General features: G+C 36.0%; 1 pseudogene; it reads left to right on the forward strand.

Annotated features, from left to right (window-relative positions):
* Positions 1-544: 544 nt before the first annotated feature.
* LOC132310890 (small nucleolar RNA R71) lies at positions 545-643 on the forward strand (annotated as a pseudogene).
* Positions 644-7,159: the final 6,516 nt, after the last annotated feature.

Genomic DNA, 7,159 nt, shown 5'->3' on the forward strand with positions numbered 1-7,159 from the left:
GGAAGGGTTTAAGCCTTCTCCTTGGTTTTTCCAAGAGAAATTCGGATGATTCCTCCAACTTGGATTATAATGACTACCATAAGGATTGTTCCCTTAGTTTACAAAAGTCGCATTGACTTGTTCATTAGGTTCATTATGCACTTGTCCATGAGGACAATGAGAAGTAAAATGAAGAACACTAGAACAAGTCACACATGTTTCATTTGATGTATGATGAAAATGGTTAGGAAAGGAAGATACTTGGTTCGCCGAGTTTTGGTTAATCAAAAATTGATCAAACCTTTGAGCTAAAGACTTCATTTCGGCAGCTATTTCATTTTAATGGTCGACTTGATGTAAGCCTACACTCTTCCTACCTTATAAATTTCTACCATTCTTGGATGATAGTGTTCTATGCAAAGAATTTTCACTCATGCTTTCATAGAGACGCCACACGTCATCCTCATGCCTATCAATGTAAGAGCCACCCATGGAAGCATCAACCATACCCTTATAGTTGTCCAATAAGCTCTCAAAGAAATATTGAACTAATTGCCATTTGGGCATATCATGATGTGGACACTTCCTAAGCAATTCATTGAAGCGTTACCATGCCTCATGAAATGTTTCTCCATCCCCATGTGAAAATTCTCGAATTGAGGTTCTCATGGCATTGGTTTTAGAAACCGATAGTACTTCTTCAAGAACTCTTATTGCATTTCTACCCAAGAAGTGATTGAAAAAGGCCTAAGATTGTTAAACCAATACTTTGCTTTGTCCTTTAAGGTGAATGGAAAAAGTTTGAGTCTTAAGACCTCTTCCGGCACGTCCGTATATTTTACAGTGGAACATACTTCAAGAAACTCATCCAAATGCTTGTAAGGTTCTTCACTTGGAAGTCCATGATAGTTAGGAAGCATTTGAATGGTTTGTGGCTTAATTTAATAATGATGTGCTCTAAATGGTGGCAATTGAATGCATGTGGGTGCATTGTATTCATTAAGCACATAGTGATCTCTCAAAACAAGAGGTGGATTAGTTACTTGAGGTGCAACATGAACACCTTGGTTATGAATTCCTTGATTGTTGATGTAAGGTTGTGGAGCATACATTGACCTTGGCATTCCATATGGAACTTGGCCTTGTTGTTGTGGTGGTTGGTGAATGAATGGCCTAGGCATGCCTAATGGTACTTATATGTTCTTATTGTGCACATTGGGATGAAGGATACCTTGTTGGTATGTGACCGATGTCCTCAATATGGTCATCATTATGGTCATCCATTGATAGATTGGTTCTATTTGAACTTCCTTTTCCCCTAGGATTTCTAACGATAGATTCAAGATGCGAATCAAGAGGGGTAAGAGTTGGTCTCAATGAACGACGCCCATGCATGCACAATACAAAACACAGCAAACACCAAGAATGACAAACACTATGCCTTCACAACAATGCAATTAAATTTCTTCTACAAACATTAAATTCATACTCCCATACTTTAACTCAATGATGCAAGACAATAAAAAATAAGCCTCCACGCGGGCCGATGATTTAACTAAGGGATTGAGTAAAGAAAATCTCACAAAGGTCCTTTAGCACTTCAACTCCAAATTTTAAAGCTTAGCTTAGCAAATTTTTTTTTTAAGTTTTTAGCATTTTTCCTTTCTTTGCTTGCTTGAATTGAATGCTCAATGGCTCCTTTGCTTGCTTCCTCTCCAATAATGCACCTAGTTAAGTAAGAACAACACAATGGGTAACCAAAAAGAAAAATAAAAATAAAGTAAAAACAAAATCAAAAGAGTACTAATCCTAATCAATTCCACAAATCCGACGTTGCCAAATCTAATCAATAAATCCCTGGCAACAGCGCCAAAATTTGACGATTGGTCGTTTGTAGCCGCTCGATACACGCCAAAATTGATGTAGTGAATGTGCGGTTCAAGGAAAGCCTTTGGGGTCAAGTTTAAATTTAGAAAAACCATTACCAACACTACTACTAACGTAGCAAAAGTGAGTAGGGATCGTCCCAAGGGATTGTGGGGATTGAGCAATGTTAGAGTTGATTGTGGAATCACTATTAGGGTTAGTAGGTCGAGTGATCAAACAATTGATTGGTTGGTTGATTAGATTAGAGAGCAACTAAATTAGCCTAAGTAATTGAATGCAATGGAGAGTAAGTAAGAGAGAAAAGAGTCTTGGGGTTTAGAGATCACCACCAAGCAATGCATTTCTATATTATTGACAAGTGATTAAAGAGGGCAATTAGGGTGTTGCAATATTGTTGTGTGTGTATTTGGTTGATTTAACAAGAAAGAATGACTAGTTAAGCATGTATTGTCTAAATATCATGTGAAAGGCACAATATATCTAAGCAATGAAGCATATATTGTCTAAACAACATGTGAAAGGCACAATAAATCAAAACAAGTCATTAATCCTTTCATTAGGCTCACAATCCAAATACAACACAAGATTAGAGACATATGCTACTTGTATTCAAAAGCTTGGAACATCAAATAACAAGCATGGATTGTCCTCCCTTTTAATACTACACTACAACTACACTACATCTAAACTACTAGCATGAAAGTAAACTAGGGAAGGGGCACAATCCATCAAGGAATAAGTATGAACCATCAAGAGAATCACAATTGCATTCCTTTAAACACTATGTTTTGACAATCTCTAAATCCATGGCATCAATACACATAGATATGCATCAACAACACAAAATCTAGAGACAAGAACATGAACATCAATTCTAGCATACAAAGACATATGAATAGAATGAAATGATCAATTGGAAGCATTAAACCATACAAATCATTGATTAAACAAGATCTATATATATCAAAGTGTCAAAACATTAATTACAACACTAATCCCTCAATAATACACAAGATTAAGATATAGAAAGCATGCTTGGGGCTAACTCTAGCCCCAAGAGGATGTCTAGCCACTCATGGTGAGGATGTCTAGCCACTCATGGTGAGGATGCTCCAACCCTCAAGGGCTAACTCCATGGAAGAGGTTTGCTCCTTGTTGATGAAGATCTCCAATGGTGTCTCTAGCCTCCTCCTCCTCTAAACTTCCTCTCCAAGAAATGATATGAAAAATAATGTTGACTCGCCTTGAAAAAGCAATCCTTATCCTTATATAGGTAGGTCAAAATGACACCCAAAATGAGCTGGGGTCGTGCACACAATATTCCCTAATGATTGGATAAAGGACAACTTTCAATGAGATGGAATTTTAACTTTTTCGCACTGGAGGAAGTTCGATCGATCGAAAGTAAGTGAGATCGATCGAACTTAGGCTGGATCGATCCAACTGGCTGAGTTTTTTGGAAAAAGACAAATCTGAGATATTTATGGGAGATATTTAGAGGAAAAGGACAAAAGTGGTTAGTGGGTGGTACAGCTGTGGATAGGATCAATCATTTGAATAAGGACAAAAGTGTTCGATCGATCGAAGGATGGTGTTGGATCGATCGAACTTTTGGAACTTTATGCTTTTGGGTCAAGGCTTGGATCTATGTTGAAGTGCTGAGATCGATCATTGTTCGATCGATCGAACCTTAGACTTGGATCGATTGAATTTTGCTGCTTGCCACCTTTGGCTTCATTTGCTTCCTTCTTTCTCCACTTTGCTCTTTTCTTTGATTAATCCCAAAATTGCTTCAATTAAGCTCTTATTTTGCTGAGTTAGCTTATTTTTGGGATAAGTGCCTGAAAATGGAAATAATACGAAATCAATCTAAAACGGCAAAGTAAGATAGATAAAGGTACTAGAATGCCTAAGCTTAAGGGGTTTAAATACGCACTTTTCAGTGCTCATCATAGCCATATGATAGGATAATCATCTGAGATCCCACAGGAGCAAGTGAATGTTGCATTCTCTAGACCAGCATACAATCTATATTCTTCTACAAATAATCCTGGCTGGAGAGATTATCCTAATCTATCGTGGCACAACCAAAATCAAGGAACTACTGCTCCCCAATCTCAGGGACAGTATCAAAATTCATCCAATCCTATGCCACAAAATAATTCTTTCAACTAATCTAGGTATTTACCGTATGCCTCAATTTAGGAATTAACCTACTCAAGTTCCTAATCTTCTACCTTCTCCTAGAAATTCTGCTTTGAAGAACAAGTACTCAATGCTTTTATTGATTTTAAAGCCAATACCCAACTTCTTAATTCTCATTCTCAAGCCATAGCAAAGCTAGAGGCATAAGTAGGGAAACAACGAGTACTCTATCTCGACGAGAGGATGGAAAGTTGCCTAGTTAGTGAATAACTAACCCGAAAGGGCAGACTTACATGTTTGATGAAACTAATTCCTCAGGTATTCATCATGAGCAAGTTCAGGCTATCACTACATTGAGGAGTGGTAAAGTGGTTGACAATCAAGTTAAAAAAGGACAGGAAGAAAAAGTGAGGCTTAGGATAATCCATAATCCACATCCCAATGATGTTTCCTTGTGTTCTATTCCACAATCCACCACAACAGTTGAAGATGAAGTCACTTCTTCATCTACTCCTAATCCTGAGACAGCTTATGAGCCAAGAGCGCCTTATCCTAAACGTCTCAAGGAACCCTCCTACTTTGGTAAACAAGGGGAGAAAATTCAAGATATGATGGAGGTCTTTAAACAGGTCAAAATCAATCTTCCCCTACTTGATGCTATAAAGCAAATTCCCGCCTACTCTAAAATTTTAAAGGACTTATGCACTCTAAAAAGAAAATCTAAAAGCCAAGTTCCTAAGAAAGTTTGTCTCACCAAGTAAGTTAGTGTTATTCTTAAGTACAACATTCCTCTTAAGGTTAAAGAACCAGGTACTCCTATAATTTCTTGCATCATTGGAAATAATGTGATAAAATGAGCACTTTGCAATACCCTTATTTCTCAAAAGGATATTATTGGAATTTAATTATTGTTCTATGTGCATTTTAATTGATTATTTGTTTTATGTGCATGTTATTTGATTATTTGGTTTATGTGCATTTAAATGTTTAATATCTAGCTATATGTTTAATTGTAATTGTTTATTTACTTTAAATTCATTATTTAATTTAATTGGTGTTTAATTGACATGTTTCATTTAATGGCTTGTGTGACTTAGTTAGTTTATATTTTGTAAGTGCCATAAATAGTTTAGGGTTTTATTTTATGTAATTAGGTTAGCCGTCTTATAATTAGGTTGGGAATTAAAATTAGGTTTTAAGTAAATGCCTATATATATTGAATGGTATACGTCGGCTAAGGTTGGAAAATAAACCCTATTCATGTAAGGGTTCTTGAGAGAGAACAGAGAGAGGCTTAAGTGAAACATATAGAGGCTCGAGGAATTATTGAAGGGAGTTACTCGTGGGTTGAACAAAGAAGTAACAGAGGAATGGAACAGTGATCAGAGGAGGAGAATTACTTGGGCTTGCCGGAACTTAAAGACGACGTTCAAAGGTTTCAAACTGAAACTTTAAGGCAAGTTCTATTTCTATCTCCTTCCTTTAAACCTGTGTTCTATACATTCCTAGGGAAACTCCAGGAACTTTAAGTTACTAAAAATCAACCATATATGCATGCTAAAACTTGAATTACAGTATGTTAATTGTATGTGTTTATGTTTGAATCTTGTTTAAAGTTTACCGCATAAGTTGTGATTTTAACTTGTTTAAATTATGCATAAGAGGTTTACATAATGTTTAGGGTTGTTTTGGACTTAAAACAGTAGTCTTAGGACCTTAACGGAGGAAGACGTAGTCGCCGGAGCCGAGGAAGACGTAGTCGCCGGAGCCGTGGAAGACAAACTGTCACAGTTCGGTCGACCGGTTTGGTGCGCACATCGACTAGTTTGCATGAATCGGTCGACACCTTAGTAATTTGGTCGACTAGTTGGTTGAAACCGGTTGACACCTTGGGGAAAAATTTCAGCTGGTTATTAAACCAGTCGACATCTATGATGAATCAGTTGATATCTTTTAGATTCAGTGACTTTTTACAAACCGGTTGACATCTAGGGATTTTACATCAACCAGTTTAGGCGAACCAGTCAACATCTAGAATTTTACATCAACCGGTTTAGGTGAACCAGTCAACACTTGGGATTTTACATCAACTGGTTCCTGAAATCGTCATATGGGTTGTCCAGTGTTGGATTTTGACACAGGAGTTGGTATCTAGGGATGGTTGGGCTTGGTTAAATAATTTTAATGAATTTCTGGGACCCGATAATTAACTGGAATGCATAATATAAAATAGTATGCTAGGTTTGGGATAAAATTAACATAATGATTAATTTATGGATATTGTTTTAAACTATTTTAAATTAATCAACTGAATTGAAATAGTTTAATCATATTGTGGATGTTTTACAGTTTATTTGAGATGCATGTTAATTTCTTATTCTATAATTAAATGCGTACTACGTAGAACTGTTTTATTGTTTAGATTAAATGCAATAATTGAATATATGATATTATTCATGATATTTTGGACTATTTGATGTACCATTTTTTGTTTGTACATCATGGATTAGATTAGTGCGCTCAGTTTATATTTCTGATTAGCATTATGTCACGTCTTGGATTCGAGGAGTGTCACACTTACTTTGGGTTATAATTGCTGAGATATTGAACTTTAATCTACAATTACATGGATTATGGTTTTGGAATTTAATTGCTGAAATATTAAACTTGATTCTACAATTACTTGGATTATTGATTTGGACTTTAATTGCTGGACTATTAAAATATGTCTGTCAATTACATGGATATTGTGCTGGATTTTAATTGATGAATCATTAAATACTGGCATTATCAATTATATGGACATTGGGGGTGTATTTGATGTTCAATTGAGTGTGCATCATTTATGGATCATTTGCATTATATGCACCGGTATGGGACGGTGGCATATTAGAGATAGATTAGATCAAAAAGCTAAGTCCTACTTCTTCATACATACGGAATAGATTAACTAAAACAGTTAAATCCTACATGGATGCATGTCCTATCAACTAAAATAGTTGAACGACATAACGGATGGTTGTTTTACTTTGCTGTATTAGGAAGGAAATGGATTGTGAATATAAAATCCTATTTATTTTTAGTCTGTGCCATTGAACAAGCTGAACGACTAATTGGATTTCTTACGGATGTTTAGTCTATGCAGTTG

Source organism: Cornus florida, unplaced genomic scaffold (assembly GCF_030987335.1).
Source record: "Cornus florida cultivar Cherokee Brave unplaced genomic scaffold, ASM3098733v1 CherokeeBrave_3.0.0_Hap2_Chr05, whole genome shotgun sequence".
Lineage (NCBI taxonomy): Eukaryota > Viridiplantae > Streptophyta > Magnoliopsida > Cornales > Cornaceae > Cornus > Cornus florida.